This window comes from Eriocheir sinensis, chromosome 46 (genome assembly GCF_024679095.1).
Source record: "Eriocheir sinensis breed Jianghai 21 chromosome 46, ASM2467909v1, whole genome shotgun sequence".
Lineage (NCBI taxonomy): Eukaryota > Metazoa > Arthropoda > Malacostraca > Decapoda > Varunidae > Eriocheir > Eriocheir sinensis.
This window is the reverse complement of record NC_066554.1, coordinates 1,711,631-1,729,191: the sequence shown is the minus strand read 5'-3', so window position 1 is coordinate 1,729,191 and position 17,561 is coordinate 1,711,631. Positions and strand designations below refer to the sequence as shown.

General features: G+C 42.4%; 1 protein-coding gene across 11 annotated transcripts in view; it reads left to right on the top strand.

The window, feature by feature from the left end:
- The window catches only part of LOC126980976 (tyrosine-protein phosphatase non-receptor type 11-like), a 75,483-nt gene that overhangs the window by 34,087 nt on the left and 23,835 nt on the right, over positions 1–17,561 (top strand). Inside the window, exon 1 of one of the 11 annotated variants that reach the window (XM_050831483.1) lies at positions 3,158–3,178. The exons of the other annotated variants lie outside the window; for them this stretch is intronic. The gene's annotated coding sequence lies outside the window, so the exon portion shown is untranslated. Of the gene's footprint in view, positions 1–3,157; positions 3,179–17,561 lie in introns of those variants that run through there. 11 annotated transcript variants of the gene reach the window in all.

Below are 17,561 nucleotides of genomic sequence, written 5' to 3'. Positions count from 1 at the left end.
TGATGGAGTGAATCTGAGGCACATTTTTTTTATCTCTTACGGTAAATGTGACAGGAAGGGTCATACGTGTAAAAAAAAATAATGCTTTTCACATGCTGATACAATATTTTATAGGAGAGGCTACTGAGAGACTTGGGGTTAAACACACTTTAGGATGACACTTTAGGATAACAGGATGACATTTTAGGATTTTAGGGTGGAACTTAGGCGTCTTAGGGTGTTTTTGCTTAGAGGGGAATCGAACTAGGGTGTAACTTATTGGGGGGATGAGACCTTTTTTTTCCTTGGGGGGGAGGGGGGGGAGGGGGGGGGAGATGGCCATGCTGGGGTAACACTTTAAGGGGTGCGAACTGGGGTGACATTTGGGAGTGAGTGGCCGTGCTGGTAAAGTTTGGTGCATATGCAATAGCTGCGCGTGGTCGTAGTGCTCATCTCCGTCACACTGGTCCTTAAGCCTGTGGAGGGAAGAGAGCATTACCTCGGGACACAGGGGTAGTATGACATCCGGGACCGTGCGTGCTGGGGTGACAGTTTGAGGGTGACGGGTGACTAAGGGGGCTTCCAGGGGTGAATTGGGGGATGCTGGGGTGAAACTTTGAGAAGGGGGAGGTACCTTGGGGCGACATTCACGAGCATTCTGGAAGTAACCTGAGACTGCTAGACCTTTTTCAATCCCCTGGGTGGGCTAGAGAGAGAGAGAGAGAGAGAGAGAGTCTGCGGGGACACTAAACCAAATAAATTTATACTATCTAAAACAAAATTAAATGTGCAAGAAGAAGAAAAGAGAAAGAAAAAGGAGTCACACACAGAGAGAGAGAGAGAGAGAGAGAGAGATATGGGGGGGACACTAAAACCAAAGAAATTCATACTGGTGGAAAGCAAAATAAATGTGGAAGAAAAAGAACAAGTAAAAAGAAAGAAAAAGGAGTCAGAGAGAGAGAGAGACCGGGAGGGTGGGGCAGTGGAGTATCCTGTTAGGTGGGTGTTGTGGAAGTGGTGGGTGGTATGTGGTGAGTGGTTTGCCTGGTGGTGGTGGTGGTGGTGGTGGTGATGGTGGTGATGGTGTTTTGTTTGATTTCTTGGTTGATTATCCTCGTTTGGTTGAATTCTTTTTTGTTTTGTTACTATCTAAGGAAGGGTGATTGGTGGTGGTGGTGGTGGTTATGTCTTGTTTTCCTTTTGGTTGTGTGTCATTTTGGTTGAATCCTCTATTTTGTTACTATCTAGAATGTGGGTGGTGGTGGTGGCGGTGGAGGTGTTGTTTTGTTTTCCTTTTGGTTGTGTGTCTCATTTTGGTTGAATCCTCTGTTTTGTTACTATCTAGAATGTGGGTGGTGGTGGTGATGGTGGTGGTGGTGAGGAATGCGACTGTCCGGGGTTATCATCATGTTATCAGCGGGTCATCGATTCCTCTATCTATTTATCAGTCACACTCAATACTGGCCCTTATCTTCATCCTGTTTATAGCGCCTCTGCATCACGACCACTATCTGCGCCTTGTCCTTCTTCGACCTCCTCCTCCTCCACCTCCTCTTCTTCCTCCTCCTCTACCTCTCACTGCCAAGAACAGAACGCCCCAATCATCATCATCATCATCATCTACCACTCACTCCACCTCTTCTTCCTTCCCTCTCTTCTCAATTCAGTCTTCTTCAACCTATCTACTTTTTTACCCTTCTTCTTCCTCTACCTCTTCTTCCTCTACCTCTTCCTTCCACTTCCTCTTCTCGATCTAGTCTTTTTCAACCTCTTCACATTTTTTTCTCTCCTCGTCGTCCTTCCCTGTGTCAACCAACCTGTTTCGACCTTTCAAGCTATTTTTATTCACCTTTCAACCTTTTATTCCTTTTTTATTGAACTTTTTCATTTCGTTTTGTATCGAGTTCTTCACATTTTTTTTCCTTTTGTCCTGTTGATTTTTTTTTTCATAATGGTGAGTGGATTTGTTTTGCTGTTTTTCTCCTATTCATTTTTTTTCTCTTCATCTTTTCCTGCTCCACCTTACAAGTCTTTCATTCTCTTCTGCTCCTCCTCCTCCTCCTCCTCCTCCTCCTCCTCTCTTTATCAATCAGTCTTCTTGTAATGGTGAGTGAATCTATTTCCTGCTCCATCTTCTTCCTTCATCGTCTTTATCTTGCTAACCTTTTTTCCTTCTCCTCTTCCTCCTCCTCTTCCTCCTCTTACCTAACCAGTCTTTTTATGATCGTGAATGGAGTTTTTTTTTTCCTCTTCATTGTTTCTCCTTCATTCCTTGTCTCTGTCTTGCTACTTTTCTTCTTCTTCTTCTTATTATTATTATTCTTATTCCTCCTCTTCCTCTTCCTCTTAGCTAGGCAGTGTTATTATAATAGTGAGATTTTTTTTCCTGTTTCTCTTTCAATCCTTGTCTCTTTATCTTGCTACTCCTTCTTCTTCTTCTTCTTCTTCTTCTTCTTCTCCTCTTAACCAACCAGTCTTCTTATAATAGTTTTTTCTACCATTCACGTTTTCTACTTTATCTTCTTCTTCGTCCTTCTCCTCCTTCCTATTTCAATCCACCTTCTTCTAATGGTGTAATCTGTTTCCTATTCATTCTTTCTACTTCCTTCCATCCTTGTCTTATTCAACCTTACTACCCTTTCTTCCACTTCCTCCTCTTCTTCTTAATAATGAGTGGGTGTCTTTTATTTCCTTCTTCTCTTCGCTCATTCTTCATCCGAGAGAGACATCCCAGCCGTCCATCTGCCATGACTTATTAATTCATTCTTAATTGCTTTCTCCTATACCATCTCTTACCTCATCAGCCTCTCTCTCTCTCTCTCTCTCTCTCTCTCTCTCTCTCTCTCTCTCTCTCTCTCTCTCTCTCTCTCTCTCTCTCTCTCTCTCTCTCTCTCTCAACCTGTTCCATTCACCGCTTCCCTTTCCTTCCATCTCCCTCCCTCCCTTCCTTCTTTTCTCCCTACCCCATCTCCCTCCCTTCCTCCCCCGCATCTTCCTCCCCTTCCCCCCCCGTCTCTTCCTCCCCCTAAGTGAGTTGATCCAATATTGTAGTCTCTCTCTCTCTCTCTCTCTCTCTCTCTCTCTCTCTCTCTCTCTCTCTCTCTCTCTCTCTCTCTCTCTCTCTCACACACACACACACACACACACACAGAGGGAAGCATCAGTGTGGCGTGTTGTGGCGTGGTGTGAGGGAGCGTGTGTGGGTGTTGTGGTGGTGATTGTGGTGGTGGTGGTGATTGTGGTGGTGATGATGATGGTGGTGGTGATTGTGGTGGTGGTGGTGATTGTGGTGGTGGTGGTGATTGTGGTGGTGATGATGATGGTGGTGGTGATTGTGGTGGTGGTGGTGGTGGTGGTGATTGTGGTGGTGGTGATGATGATGGTGGTGGTGGGTTGTTTTTTGTAGTGATGATGTTGGTGTTATTGGTATTACTTTTAGTACTACTACTACTACTACTACTACTACTACTACTACTACTACTACTACTACTACTTAAGCGGTTGTAATCTGCGTTTTTATATTCGTTTTCTCGTATGGTGTTTTTTTTTTTTATCCTATTTTTTTTTTTTTTTCTCTTTCTCGGCGCATTTATTGAAGTTCTATTTATTTACTTACTTTTCATTTCCGTGTCATGATTTTTGTTTTGTTTATTTTTAGTGTTAATCTTTTTTTTTTTCTTTTTTTTTTGTGGCTGTCTTTATAATTCCATGTTTTTTTTTCTTTCTCCAAATTCCCTTTTTTTTTTGTTTTTGTATTTTTTTCCTCTTCTGTTTTGGTCATCATGTCTGTGCTGAGGTTTTTGCTCTTGTTAACATTTTCTCATTTATTTTCTTTCTCATTTGTCTTTTTTTTATTAATTTACCTTTTTATTATTTTTTTTTTACATTTTCTCATTCTTCACTTTTTACATTTTCTCATTCTTCACTTTTTACATTTTCTCATTCTTCACTTTTTACATTTTCTCATTCTTCACTTTTTACATTTTCTCATTCTTCACTTTTTACATTTTCTCATTCTTCACTTTTTACATTTTCTCATTCTTCATATTTATTTTTTTTCATTCTTCACTTTTTGTTGTTCTCATTTTTTGTTACATTTTTTTTTCTTCACTTCTTCTTTCTTTCTCATTTGTCTTTTTTATATTAATTTTCCTTTTTATTATTTTTTTACACCCATTATTCACTTTTCCTCTTTTTTTCCTTTTCCCTCCCTCGTATTTTTTTTTTTCATTTCCCTGTTATGATTTTTTGTTTATTTTTAATGTTAATCGTTTTTTTCGTGGATTTCTTCTTTCTTTCTCATTTGTTTTCTTTCTCATTTGTCTTTTTTATATCACTTTTCCTTTTTCTTACATTTTCTCATTCTTCCTTTTTTCCTCTTTTTTTTTTCCTCTTCCCTCCCTCATTACCTCATCCTGTCACCTCCCATTGTTCCTCCCCGTGCTCAGCTTTCACCTCGTTTACTGCCTTCCTCTTCCCTTCTATTCTCTTCCTCCCTGTATTTCATGTTCTTTTCAGTTTCTTTTCTCGGTTTCTCCCTCCTCCTCCTCCTCCTCCTCCTCTTCTTCTTCACCTCGTTTCATTCAGTCTTCTTCATCGTCTTTAATATTTTCCCTCATTTTTAGGTTCCTTTGATAGTTTTATTGTTTACTTATTTTTTTTTTTTCAGTGTTTTGTCAGTGTCTTCCTCCTCCTCCTCCTCCTCCTCCTCCTCTTCACTTCGTTTCATTGTCTTCATCTTCTTCCTATTTTTTCCTCATTTTTAGCTTCCTTCGATAGCTTTATAGTTTGTTATTTATTTTCCTTTTTTCTCAGTTTCTCCTTCCTCTTTCTCTTTCTCCTCTTCACCTCATTTCCTCCTGTCTCATTTCTTCTCATTCTTTATATTTATTTATTTATTTTTAACTAACCTCATCAGCTGTTTTCATCATTTTGCTTCCTCTTTCTTTCTTTTTCTCCTGTTTGCTCCTTGGCCCTCGTCCTCCTCCTCCTCCTCCTCCTCCTCCTCCTCCTCCTCCCCCCCTTCCATTTTCTTATTATTCTGGTTTTCATTAGTTTGTTCCTCCTCCTCCTCCTCCTCCTCCTCCTCCTCTATTCTTTATCATCCATATCGTTTACTGCTGTCCTCTCTCTCTCTCTCTCTCTCTCTCTCTCTCTCTCTCTCTCTCTCTCTCTCTCTCTCTCTCTCTCTCTCTCTCTCTCTCTTTAGCTTCTTTTTGCGTTTTCTCATTCTTTTTTTCTTTTTTTCAGCTTTCTCTTTTCTCCTGTTTCTTGTCCCCTCTTCCTTCCTTCCTCTCTTCATTATCACTTTATTTGCTTTTATCCCATCTTCTCCCTCTCACATTTCCTTCCATTTCCAGCTTCTACGTTTTTTTTTTTTTTTCCTGTTTCCTCGGGATGGGACATCCTCTTTTTTTTTATATATTACCTTTTTTCTTGCTGTTTTTTCATTATATTTTTACTTTCACCTCTCTCTCTCTCTCTCTCTCTCTCTCTCTCTCTCTCTCTCTCTCTCTCTCTCTCTCTCTCTCTCTCTCTCTCTCTCTCTCTCTCTCTCTCTCTCTCTCTCTCTCTCTCTCTCTCTCTCTCTCTCTCTCTCTCTCTCTCTCTCTCTCTCTCTTCATTCAATTCTTTACTCTTATTTTTTTTCACATTCGCTCTGTAGTATTTTTTGTTTCTTCTTCTTTTTGTTCTTCATCTTCTTCGTTCCTCAGTGGTTTCTTTTCTTATCCCTCATTTCTCTGTATTACCTCAATTCTTCGTTATTTTTTTCATCCTTTCCTTCAGTTTCTTCCTCTATATTTTTTTTGCCTCGTCACTCAGTTCTATCGTACCTATAGTTTCCCTGTTTCTAATACTCGTCTTTTCCTCCTTCAGTTCCTTCCTCTTCTAGTTCTTTTCTTGTCCTTTATGCTGTGTAGTTAGTAAGTTATCTCGTGTGTTTGTTCTAATTCAGCCTCTCCTTCAGCTTGTTCCTCTCTACTGTATATATTGTTTGCCTGTCACTTCATTTTTATCGTCTATTTTCTTTTTCTTCTCTTGTTATTTTTTCGTATCTCAAGTTGGTTCTTTTAATAATTTCTTTCCTGCCACTCATTTTTATCGTCTTCTTTTTTCTATGCTTCCTTTTCTTCAGTCGGTTTCTTTTGCATCTTTCCTTCCCTCCATCAACCTTCTTCCTGCTTGTGTCGTCAGTGCCTCAAGCCAGCCAGTGCCTTCCCTCTCTCCCCCCCTTGTGACTTCCTCCCCTTGTAATGGCTTTTTCCTCTCCGTCGCTCAAATGCTACTTACTCGACTTTCCTTCACCTTGCCCTCACTTCTTCCTTCCTTCCTTACAAGTCTTTCTTTCTTCTCTCCTTTCTTTCCCTTTTCCTCTTTTCCTTTTTTTCAAGTGTCTCTTTTCTCCCTTTCCCTTACCTTTCCTTCTCCTTACTTTTCTTTCCTTCCAAGTCTTTCTTTTCTCCTTCCTTTCCCTCTCTTTCAAGTGTATCTTCTCTCCTTTTCCCTTCCCTTTCCTTCCCCTTACTTATCCTTCCTTCCAAGTCTCTCTCTCCTTTCCTCTCCTTCCTTCACCTTTCCTTTCACTCACATATCCTTCCTTCAACATCTTTCTCCTCTTCTCCCCTTCTATTTCTTTCCCCTCATCTTTTTTTGCAAACCTTTCTTTTCCTTCCTAAATATTTTCTCTTCGTTTCTCCCTTCGCTTTCTTTCAGCTTCATACGTTTGTCTTTTCCTTTTCTTTCTCTTCTCTCCCTTTTCCTTCCTTCAAATATTTCCTTTTAAATATTTTTTTTCCCTTTTTCCTCTTTTTCGTTTTCCTTTTCCAGTCTTTCAAGTGCCCTTCCCTCCCTTCCTCTCACCACATAACCTCTCTCTAAACTGTCCTCCTCCTCCTCCTCCCTACCCTTCTCAATTTCCCTTCTCCCCACTCCCATTTCCTCTCCCCTCCTCGTCTCCTCCCCTCTCCCAACCCATCCTCACGTCCTTTTACGCTCTCTCTCTCTCTCTCTCTCTCTCTCTCTCTCTCTCTCTCTCTCTCTCTCTCTCTCTCTCTCTCTCTCTCTCTCTCTCTCTCTCTCTCTCTCTCTAATGTGATATAGTGTTCCTTGTCGCATGTTTTGAGGCGTCCATTAATATATTTTTCATCACTGGAAAGTAGAATTCGCGAAGGCATTATTTTTTTCATTTTTATCATTATCATCATCATCACCATCATCATCATCATCATCATCATCTTCCTCTTGCTGGTCTTCATCTTGTTATTGTTCCTCTTGTTTTATTTCTTCTTTCTTTTCCTCTTCTTCTTCTTGTTCTTCTTTTCTTCTTCCTGTTCTTTTTTCTTCGTACTTTTTGATGTTCAGTAAGACGTGAGGGTGTTGGTTGCTGGGTAAAGAAGAGGGAGGAGGAGGAGAATAGGGAGAGAGATTTGAAAGGGAGGGAGGGAGGGAGGGATAGATAGATAGAGAGAGAGAAAGGGGGGGAGTGAAGAATATGGGAAAGAAAGAGGGAATAGTAAGGATTGGATAATGTGTGAGAGGGTGATAGGAAAAGTGGAAGGAGGTATTATTATTATTATTATTATTATTATTATTATTATTATTATTATTATTATTATTGTTGTTGTTGTTGTTGTTGTTGTTGTTAGGCATTTGTCACCTGTTGTATAGCGTGGGAATGTTTTATTTTTATTTTTTTTAGGTGTTTGGTTTACATTCTCTCTCTCTCTCTCTCTCTCTCTCTCTCTCTCTCTCTCTCTCTCTCTCCAAGGGTGTAATTAGTTCTTTCGTATGAAGGGGGTCACTTATTTATGGCTGTGTGTGTGTGTGTGTGTGTGTGTGTGTGTGTGAGGTGCGGGTTATTATACCAGTTAACTCTGATAGGTGTGTGTGTGTGTGTGTGTGTGTGTGTGTGTGTGTGTGTGTGTGTGTGTGTGTGTGTGTGTGTGTGTGTGTGTGTGTGTGTTGCATCGCCCTTCAGGAACAGGTTGTGAAGGGAAGAGGAGAGAGAGAGAGAGAATGGAAAAAGGGAGGGGAGGGTTAGGGAAGGGAAAGGGAGGGAAGGGATGGGGGAGCAAGTACAGGATCTTTGAATAATTATTATGATGGGAAGGGGAGGTGAAGGGGAAGAGGAAGAGGAGGAGGAGGTTATGGTGATGGGAGTGTTTGAGGGGTAGTAGAGGTGGTGGTGGTGATGGTGGTCGTGATGGCTGTAGTAATGGTGGTGATGATGGTGATGGTGATGGTGGTGGTGGTGGTGGTAATGGTGTCGAGAAAGTGAAATTGTATAATCCTAAGACCATTTTCCTCTCCCTCCTCCTCCTCCTCTTCCTCCTCTCCCTCTTCCTCCTCCTCCTCTCCCTCTTCCTCCTCTTTCTCTTCTCCCTCTTCCTCCTCTTCTTCCTCTTCCTCCTCATCATCTTCTCCCTCTTCCCCCTCTTCCTCTTCTCCCTCTTCCTCCTCTTTCTCTTCTCCCTCTTCCTCCTCATCATCTTCTCCCTCTTCCTCCTCATCCTCTTCTCCCTCCTCCTCCTCTTCCTCTTCCTCTTCCTCCCCCATCTCCACTTCATCATCTATCTCCTTTAGTTACCCTTCTTTCTTTTGCTTACTAACACACGCTTTCGTCTTGTTTCTTCAGTTATTATTATTTTTTCATTTCCTTGCCCTTCTTTTCACTTCTATTACTTCCTGTTCTATTTCGCTTTCCATTTACCATCTTTTACTTTCCATACCTCTTTTTCTTTTCTTCTTTTCTCTCACTTGCTTTCTTTTTTCTGTCTGTCTTCTTGTTTTCTTTGTTTCATCCAACTTTTCTCTTTTCTTCCCTTCCATTTTTTTTCCTTTCTCTTGTTTCCTTATTTCCGATTCTCCTTTTTCCCTCTTTTCCCTCTCCCTTCCCTTTCTTTTTTTCAGTCTTTTCTTCTCTTGTTTTTTTCCTTCATCCTATTCTCCTTTCCCCTTTCCTTCTTTCTCTGTAATTCCTATTTCTTATTTTCCTTGTTTTTTTTTCTCTAGCATATCCTCTCTCATTCCTTTCCTCCTCCTCCTCCTCCTCCTCTTTCCCTTGTAATTCCATCCCAATATGTATATACACACAACCCCTCCCTTCCCTCCCCTTCCCTTCCCTTCCTCTTTATCATCCTCTTCTTCCTCCCTTCCCTGTGTCTCATTACTCACTTCTCCATCATCTTCATTACCTCCTTCACTTTATTTCCTCCCCCTCCTTACCTCCCCCTCTTCAGATCATGTGTCTCCCCCCCCCCTCCTCTCCTCCCCTCTCCCCTCTTACTCCCTTCATTTTTACTCTCTTCTTTCCCCTCATCTATCTACGAATCTTCATCTTTCCCTTCTCCTTCCCATTTTCTTTCTCTTTTTTTCCCTCCCTCCTCTCTTCTTTCCCCTTTTCTTTGTCTCCTTTTCATTCCCTCATCTCTCTAATTTCTCCTTTTTCTACCCCTTCTATCTTTCCTCCTTTTCCTTCTTCTAGTTTTCATCTTTCCTCCCTCTCTCTCTTTTCTTAATTTTCTCTCCTTCCTTTCTTCCTTCTCCTCCCTGTCTTCTTTCTATCTCTCCCTTTCTTCCCTCACCCATCCCTTTTTCCATTCTCCTCCCCCTCCTTTCGCTTCCCCTCCCTTCCCTCTTTCTCCTTTTCTTTATTTTCTCTCCTTTCTTCCCCCTTCATCCCCTCCCTTTATCTTTCCTTCCACACTTTCCAATCTCCTCTTCCTCCTGTTTACTTCCCTTCTCTTCGCCCCTTCTCCCCTCCCCTTGTTTATCCTCTCCCTTCATCCCTCCTTTATCACCCTTCTGCCACCTCCCTCACCCTCATACTTCCCCTCCCCTCCTCTCTCTCTCTCTCTCTCTCTCTCTCTCTCTGGCAAATTGCTGTGCCACGAGAGAGAGAATGGGAAATTAAATATTTAGGAGTTTTATGGGGAGGATAAAGAAGAAATGGAGGAGGAGGAGGTAAACATAAGTGCCATACGGATATACTAAAAGGAGGAGGAGGAGGAGGAAGAAGAAAGCATTGTGTCATAGGAACATAATAGGAAGAGGAGTAGGAGGAGGAGGAGGAGGATAGAGTGTTCGCTGTATTCCCTTCGGTGTCGCTTATTGTACCTTTTATTGACTCCCTCTCCTCCTCCTCCTCCTCCTTCTTCCTCCCTCCCTCCCTCCCTCTCCCCCTCCTCCTTCTACTTCCTCCCTCTTTCTATTTCCCTCCCTCCCTCTCTCCCATACTCTCTCTCCCCTTTATATTCTCGTTCCATATAACCCTCTTCCTCCCCTCTCTCCTCTTCCCTCCCCATCCCTTGCCCTCTCCTCTTCCCTCCCCTCCTCTCTCCCTTCCCCTCTCCTTCCCTTTGACCCCCCCCTTACTCTCCCTTCCCTTTTCCCTCTCCTCCCCATCTCCCCTCACCCTCTCTCCCCTCCGCACCTTCCCTCCCCTCACCACTTTCCTCCTCTCCCCTCCTCTCCCCTCTCCTCCTCTTCCCTCCACTCACGTCCTGATGCTTGTTGCTAACCACACGATTCTTCCCTCCATTTCTCTTCCTCCTTCCCTCCCTCTCCTTCCCTCCTACCTCCCGTCTCGCTCCATTCTCCATCACTTTCCCCTTATTCTCCTTTCTTCTCCTCCTCCTCCTCCTCAGCCATCTCACGTACACTTAAATACTTCGTTTCTTTGTATCTTTTCTTCTTTCGACTTTCGTTTCTTTCGTCTTTCGTCATTTTCATCCTTTCTTTATATCTCGTTTATTCTTTTGTTTTCCTTTATTTCATTTCATTACTTTTGTTCTCTTTGTATTCTTTATGTTTCTTATTTTTCCTCTTTTTTTCTTTCTTAGTAAGGCCCCGTTCACACTGTGCCGCCTCTGGACCACGACAACCCAGCGGCTCGGGGTATACGAGGTCTCAGGTGGGAAATGTTGATGTGAAGGGGTCGCACATGGTCGGAAAGAGGGCTAGAAACGATCGCCGGATGCTGAGTCGGCACAGTGAAGGGGACCAAATAGTCGCTGGGTTGTCGTGGCCCAGCAGAGTCGCCACAGTGTGAACTTAAGGGACTATTAGACTTGGCAAATTATCCGTGGATCTTCAGTCAAACCATGATTTCCGCTGGCGTGGTTCTCATATTTCCGTGGTTTTCTAACGTGTCCACGATCTTCCAAACTTAAGGTAGATTTAACCGAAGGACGACGGTATTACTCACCATCATCATGAGCAGCAATAACGAGAAACAAATGAGAACCACGCTAGCGGAAATCGCGGTTTGACGGAAGATCCACGGAAAATTTGCCCAGTGTAATAGCCCCTTAAAGGCGTCACCACAGAAGGCTTAGATGGTAGGTGATACTCGTCCTGAAATAGTCACTGGGTTAATTTTGGAAGGGGCAAGAGCTTAGGCTAACGGAGAAGCAGCAGGTTCGTAAGCAAACTAACCAAACACTAAGTAGTTAAAAAAAAAAATCGTGTAGTATTTGGCGTTCATACAGAAGCTTAAGAAATCTGACAACACACACACACACACACACACACACACACACACACACACACACACACACACACACAGAGGAAATTCCTTAGTATCGGTTGTTGTGATCTGTGTTTTTCCGTTCGCCTTTATAATGATAACAGAAACAAAGGTCTGTATGTTGGGACTTCGTGTTTCATTTACGTGTTTTTTCTACTGTTTTTTAAGGTTGTTCGTGTTTCATTTACGTCTTTTTCTACTGTTTTCTAAGGTTGTTCGTGTTTCATTTACGTCTTTTTCTTCTGTTTTCTAAGGTTGTTCGTGTTTCATTTACGTCTTTTTCTACTGTTTTCTAAGGTTGTTTGGGTTCGTTTACGTTACTTAATTTTCTCTCGTTTTGTATTGTTCTTTAAGCGCTTACAAAGGACCTGTGGCTTTTTACTCCTGTCTTGATATAAAGAATACTTAATATGGCCCAAATTCTTATACATTTCAGGGCTCACACACCCACATTTGATAAAGCTTTTGTAAAGGTTGTGTTAATATTTCCATAGGTAGTTTTACGAGTCTTAGGGATAGTTTGACCCCATGGCACGTGACCTATGACTGCGACGTGACTGTGTAATTAAAGGATGTGGTATACCATGCGAGGGGCGTCTTAGGATAAGGCTTGGGTTTGATATGGAGCCGCTGAGTTTCCGGGGGTACATTTCCTCTCTCTCTCTCTCTCTCTCTCTCTCTCTCTCTCTCTCTCTTACATTTCCTCTTCTCAATTTTCATTATTTTTCATTTTTCGTTACTTTCCCATTTTTTTTCGAATTCCGCATCTATAACTATTTTTATTTTGTTTTGTTTTTTCTCTATTTTCATCTTTCGTTGTCTTTCTTTTTTTCCATTTCCAGATCTAACTTTTTTTCTTTCTCTAATTCACTTTCTTTTCGCTCTTTGTTTTTTATCTTTCGTCGTCTTTCATTTTCCATTTCCGCGTTGTAACTTTTTTTTTTTTTTTTTTTCACCTTCGTTGTCTTTCTTTTTTTCCATTCCCAGATCTGTAACTTTTTTCTTTCTCTAATTCACTTTCTTTTTTGGCTCTTTTCTTTGTTTTTCATCCTTCGTCGTCTTTCTTTTCTTTTTCCATTTCTAGATCTGTAACTTTTTTTTATCCTTATGTGTGTCTCTTTATTTTTCATCTCTCGTTGTCTTTCTTTTTTCCATTTCCACCATTGTAACTTTTTCTTTCTCTATAATTTACTTTCTCTTCGCCCTTTACCGAGGAAAACGCCGGGAAGGGGAGAGGAGAGACGGGGGTGATAGTTATTATGAAAAGGGTCCATATGACACTAATGGGGGGGAGGAAGGGGGTGCTGGAGGGCGCTACGTGTATGGGAGACGAGATTTCTGTTGTTAGCATGGGGGAGAATTGTAAGGGAGGGCGATAGTGCTGTTATGGAAGAGGTCAGGATTGTGTAGTGTACAGTAGCAGTGGTTGAGGTTGAGGATAGGACATTTCTGAGCTTACAGTGGGGAGACGAGATTGCTGAGGGTAGTACAGGGAGAGAGTTGTAAGGAAGGGCGATAGCACGGTCGGTATGATGAGACACTTTCACTCCCCCATCAACTATTTTTAAAGGTCAAAACGGGGATCAGTCAGATTCAAATGAGTGTTTCTTTAGGTTCATGGTACAGAAGAACGGTCACACTACCACCAGGGTCATAAAACTACTTCTGGAAATGCCCAAAAATCCTACGAAAGCCTTGTCAAATATGTGAACTTTGGTGACGAAATGTTTTGTAATACGGTCTTACAGGTATAGAAAAGGATAGGGTAGTGGTAGTAGCCGAGGTAGGCGTTGCGAATAGGATTGAAAGTGAAGAGTTTTGATGCTAAGTGCGATTAGGGTAACATGGAACTCTCTCTCCAACTCCACAGGGCTATATTTTCAAACGTTCCGGGAAGGGATTTAGTAGGTATAGAAAAGGTTAGGGTAGTGGAGTGTAGTAGCCGAGGTAGGCGTTGCGTTTTCTTTTTTCTCCGTGTTTTTTTTTTTTTTTCTATTTTCTTTTTTTTTTTTGCTTCTCCATTTTCTTTTTCTTTTTCGTTCTCCATTTTCTTTTTCTTTTTCCTTCTCCATTTTCTTTTTCTTTTCTTTCCTCCTCCTCATTCCATAGCTTCTCCATCACTGCATGTATACTTTCATTCTCCTTCTTTTTCCTTCCCAATTTTCTTTTTCTTCTCCCCATTCCATTGCTTCTCTCTTCATCTTTCCTCTTGTATTCCCATTTTCCTTTCATGGTTTCTACTTCTCTTATCTTCTACTTCATCACTTCTCCCTCCATCCCAATACGCATACTTTCCTTCACTTCGTTTTGTCTATTTTATATGATTTTTTACCTACTCTCCTCTCTACTCCATCTCTTCTCTACCCTCGCATACATACTCTACACCCTCTCTGGCAGGACTAAAGAGAAAGGGGGAAGAGGGAAGGGTTTTTGTGCGACGCCTAAGTGGTTTAAGGCGAAGAGTCTCGAGTTGGTGTGTTTATAGGGCCTAAGTTGTAAGGCTTAAAGTTCGTGGTGAAGGCGTGAGGGTGCCGGCGCTGGGTGAGCCATGGGGAAGGGTCTGTCTGTCTCGGGGGCTTGGCTTTTGGGGGTAATGCTCATTGTGTTGGGTGAGCCGTCGTGTGTGTGTGTGTGTGTGTGTGTGTGTGTGTGTGTGTGTCCATGAAAGGTTAAAGGTTCCTGTGTGTGTGTGTGGTGGTGGTGGTGTTGGGGGGTGGTGGTGGAGTGGGGTCAAGGTGGTGGTAGTGGTGGTGATGGTGGTGGTGAGGATAAGGTTGGCTGGTGTTAATTAAAATTTGTAGAGAGAGAGACATCCCCACAAAGTCAAAGTATATGTTTCCCCATGTTTAAATAAAAGAGAGTAATTTAAAGGTCTCAGAAATTTGTTTTAGAGAGAGAGAGAGAGAGAGAGAGAGATTAATGAAGGGGGGGGGTATTATGACGCCTTACTAAATTAACATGCTAACTCTTTCGATCTCATATTTTAACTCTTTGTACAGGAAACAGCTTATTGTCAGTTTGTTTTTTCTTCTCACTTTGTTTTGACCTCAATTGACCTGACTCATATGCCCTAAAGAGAAAGGGTTTAAATGGTAGATGAATAACGAGAAACATAAATGGAGATAATTGCCTACAGACGAGTAACCAAAGTAACATTGACAACCTAGGAATTTCAGGAAGTTAGGTTAGAGACAGAGAACAGGACGGACCGACGGAACAAGAATGGGTTTAAATGTTAGTTGAATAAGGAGAAAAATAAATGGAGGTAATAGTCTTCAGATAAGTAATTAAAGTAACAGTGACGACCTAGGAATTTCAGGAAGTTAGGTTAGAGAGAGAGAACCGGATGGACCTACGAAACTAGAACCTTCGTAGGGGCAGGATGGAGTACACTAACACCAGACATAGATAAGTAGAACGTCGGGGAAGGTCTTCGTCTCGCGGTGGACTAATGATTCAGTGATGATGATGATGAGGAGGAGGAAGTACAGGGAGGTTTTTAAAGGGCAGGGAACTATGTTTTAAGGGGGGGAAGTTAAGGGGAAGAGGAGAACAGCAGGCCTAAGGGATTTAAAGAGCAAGGAGACAAAGTTTAGGGAAGTAGGTGAAGCCAGTGGTGTGTGTGTGTGTGTGTGTGTGTGTGTGTGTGTGTGTGTGTGTGTGTGTGTGTGTGTGTGTGTGTGTGTTTAAAGGGCAGCTAATGGTTGTGCCAGAAGATGATAGACATAGGCTCAGGGGTCAAAGGGTGAAAGATGTCTATGTGTGTGTGTGTGTGTGTGTGTGTGTGTGTGTGTGTGTGTGTGTGTGTGTGTGTGTGTGTGTGTGTGTGTGAAAAAAAGGAAGAAAATAATGAAAAAAAAAGAAAATTAAGAACATAAAGCTTTCGTATACTGAAGGTGAAAATCGTACTTATCTTTTGTTTTGTTTTCCCGTTTGTCTTTCTTAAGTATGATTGCAAGAAAAAAAATAGGTTTGTGTTTTGGAGGAATACTGTAGGAATGAAGGAATCGAGTGGCAAGTATATGTAGTTTGATTATTATTATTATTATTATTATTATTATTATTATTATTATTATTATTATTATTATTGGTGTCCCTTTCACTTCTCCCCCCCTCTCTCTTCCTTCCACTTTTCCTTCTTTCCCATTCTTCCATTCTTCTCTTCCTCTTTCCATTCCTCCTTCCCTTCCAGTCCTTCCTTCTTCCCTCTTTCAGCATTTCTCTCCTTCCCTCCTTTCTTTACAGCTCTCCCTACCTCCCTTCCTTTCTCTCAGTCCATTCCCTCTCCCTTCTCTCCATTTCCCTCCCTTCCTTCCACATCTCCCTTCTTTCTCCTTCCTTCTCCCTCCCTCAGACCGCAGATTATCCACCCCCCTTCCTTCTCCCCTTCCCCTCTGATCGATAAGGGGTAGAGAACCTCGTTAAGGGTAGAGATGATCCCTCGGTCCACTGATCCCCCCTCCCCCTTTCCTCCCTTCCTTCACCTCCCCCATCTCCCCTCCCCCTCCCCACACTCCCCCATCTTTTCCCTTCATCTCCCTCTTCCCCCACTCCACTCTCCCTTCATCTCCCCTCTCCCCTCCCGTCATCTTCCCTCCCCTTCATCTCCCTTCCCTCATCTCCCCTTCTTTTTTTCCCTTATCTTCCCTCTCTTTGCTCCCTTCCTTCCCTCATCTTTCCTATCTACTTTCCTCCCCTCTCCCTCCCTCCCTCTTTCCCATCTTCTTACATACCTCCCTTCCAACATATTTTCTTTCACACTTTCCTCTTCTCTCCCTCTTCGTCTTCACTATGTTCTTATATATCTCCATTTTCTCCCATTTCTTCCCTTTCGTGTATTTCCATATCCCTATCCTTTTGTTTCGTCTCCCCTCCCTACCCAAGTTTTCTCTTCTTTTTTCTCTCTCCTGTCTTCTTCTATACCTTCATTCTCTCCCCTTCTTCCCCCTTCATGTATTCCGTTTCTTCTCCACTCCCCTTTTGCTTCATCTCCTTTTCATTCTTGCTCTTTATCTCTTCTCTCATCTCCTCTATCTCTCTCTTCATTTCACCGTCTCTCTCTGCCTCGTTTCCATCCCTCCCATTCCATATTTTATCTCCTCATTCTCTTTTCTCATCCCTTTCCCTTCTCTTCATTTCACCTCCTCTCTTCTGCTTCTTTTCCATTCCTTCTCATTCCGCATTTTATCTCCTCATTCTCTTTTCTCATCCCTTTTCCTTCTCTTCATTTCACCTCCTCTCTTCTGCTTCTTTTCCATTCCTTCCCATTCCGCATTCTATCTCCCCTTCCTCACTTATCCTCATTCATTGCTTTATCTTCCCTCCCTGCCTCCACCCTCCACCCATTCATTCTCTCATCCCTCCCCCTTCCTCTCTCCTCCATTCATTCCCTCCACCCCTACGACCTCCACCTCGCAACCTTTCATTATCGCCCTCATCCTCTCTCTCTTCCTTCCTTCCTATCTCTCCTCTGCTAACTGCTTTTCACAGTCTGTCCCATCTATTCCTGGGGACATGTTCTTAGACCGTTCGGCGCCCAAGATCATATATTCAGCAAGCCTTTCGTAAGAGTTTGGGGCATTTCCAGGGGTAGTTTAATGGCCCTGGTGGTAGTCTGACCCATCTTCTATACCATGCTTGTAAAAACTCTCATGAAAACCCAATTCGTAGGAGTTTAGGGCATTTCCAGTGGTAGTTCAATGGCCCTGGTGGTAGTTTGACCCATCTTCTATACCATGCTTGTAAAAACTCATGAAAACCCAATTCGTAGGAGTTTAGGGCATTTTCCAGGGGTAGTTTAATGGCCCGGATGGTAGTCTGACTCTTCTCCTGTACTATGAATGTGAAAAAAACCCGCATGAAAACCCAAATGATCTCCTTTTCGACCTGTGGAAATAGTTGATGTTAGAGATGGAAGCGCCTGAGTACACCGTCCTTGAAGTTCACTCTTATACAAATCTGACCTTATCATTGTCGTCATCAACTGCTACGTTTTTTTTTCCCACATGTCAGGTGGGAAAAAATCTGTTGTTGAGTGACGTAACTAAACACACAC